This window comes from Brassica oleracea, chromosome C6, assembly GCF_000695525.1.
Source record: "Brassica oleracea var. oleracea cultivar TO1000 chromosome C6, BOL, whole genome shotgun sequence".
NCBI classification, from domain to species: Eukaryota; Viridiplantae; Streptophyta; class Magnoliopsida; order Brassicales; family Brassicaceae; genus Brassica; species Brassica oleracea.
In genome coordinates, this window is record NC_027753.1 from 4,483,929 (window position 1) to 4,485,860 (window position 1,932).

At 27.6% G+C, this 1,932-nt stretch overlaps 1 long non-coding RNA gene across 1 annotated transcript; it reads left to right on the forward strand.

The window, feature by feature from the left end:
• The first annotated feature begins 966 nt into the window (after window positions 1–966).
• Window positions 967–1,598, forward strand: LOC106299903. The gene is made up of 2 exons (XR_001261919.1): window positions 967–1,047; window positions 1,334–1,598. It is a non-coding gene; the product is annotated as an uncharacterized LOC106299903 (long non-coding RNA).
• Window positions 1,599–1,932: the final 334 nt, after the last annotated feature.

The window sequence follows — 1,932 nt, forward strand, 5'->3', positions numbered from 1 at the left end:
GTTAATATTGAAGCCTATTAATTGATATCCGGTTATTGAAACTTAAAACCCATTCAAAACGTAAACAAACTAAAGAAATCATATACATTAACGATCAAAGCCCAATTGGCTCAAGCTTAAATGAAACGATGAGTTTCATTCGTCTGGGACATGTGTCGCGCTTAGAAGAGTCGACTTTATGACGTGGATGTTGATGTGTCTCAACTATAAGGGAGGAAACCCTCTTTTATATAAATATTAATTTAAAATATTTTTAAAATTTTGAAAATAAACTCGCGCTTTTAAGCGCGGATCAAAATCTAGCTTTACTCTTAAAAATACTCATAAATCCACTCAAATCAAAATCAAAATCAAATCCTCAAACAAATCATTAACATTGAATAACACTTGATTCTAAAATCTGTTTTAAAATCATATAACCAATAACACTATATTTAAAATTGGATTTTAAAATAATAGAACCAATAACACTTCATTTGGATTGAATTTTCAAATCCATAAAAATACATAAACCAATAACACCTTGTTTAATTTGCTCTCAGAAACCTTTATGTGAATTGCACTTATTCCGTTGAATTTATTAATTGCTATTATCATCCCTTAAATATTTGTAACGACTGTGTTAATATTTGTAGGCACTGTATTTTTTTGGAAGATATGATCTACTAATGTTTGCTGATGGTTTGTTATTTATTTTCGATAATTATTACGTGGGAATTATTCTTTGAACAAATGGTCGTCAACTATTTGAATCTTCATTATTTTTGTGTTATAAAGTTACAAATAAATTAGTCAAACTATTTATCTATTAAATAAATAATAAATAATAATTTGTTAAAAAATTGGTCAAACTAGATCCTTTTGTATCGAAATTTTAAAAGAAACTTAACTTAAAATAGATATATTTCAATTCAATATTTGATTCGTCTATAAATATACTTCCCTGTCTTTCTAATTTTTAAAACACAATTTGTTCATTATCTAAGATGAAAATCTCTTTCCAGACTTCGCTTATTAGCTTCATTATGCTCACAATCTTTCTACTAGGTATGTATTTACTTTCACAACTTTTTAGTATATATTATATAACCATGATACAATAAGTTATTTTGATGCTGTATTATTTTATATGTTTATATAAATTGTATGTCTAGTTCCATTATATTGATTTAGTAATTCTCCAAGAATGATCAGTTATTAAGAAATAATATGTTTAGAATATCATTTTTTATAAATATGCAAAGAAAACTCTCAAAACATATATTTTACCAAAATATTAATTTTCTGTTTTAAATACAAAACAAATGTTATATTTCAATCACTATAATAACAGGAGTAGTGGTGTCTGCTCAGAAAGGAGGACCAAGCACACAAAAAACTTGTGTTGAAGCATATCCAAACAATACTGGAAAATGTGATGCTAAGCAATGTACAGCCGAATGTATCAAAAAGAGGCCAAAAGGGAGGGGTAGGTGCAAAGATATAGGCAAAGGAGATTGGCAATGCAGATGCTATTATCAGTGTCGTCGCTGATATTTGTTTATCTAAATTGAAGTTCAAATCTATTCTATTAAATAAGAAGTCACAACTTCTTTTCATATGATATTTAAAAAATGGATCTTCCCTAGAAGGTCAATTTTCATTTATTTTTAAATAACATTTTCAATAACTAAATCACTTCATATGTTATCGACTATAATAACTATTTTTCCTATAATTGGTTCGTTTTACCAAAATATATTGTCATCATTAATGAATCACATATAGATGCACGAGTATAGTAACATTCCCCTATACGGCAACCTTGGTATATATATACTTTATCAATAATTCTAAATCGAATTTAACCTATTCTTCATAAGGGTGACTCTTATACCGGTTTGGTTTATACAATTAACTAGGATAAGACCCGCGCCTTGCGCGGAATTAAGC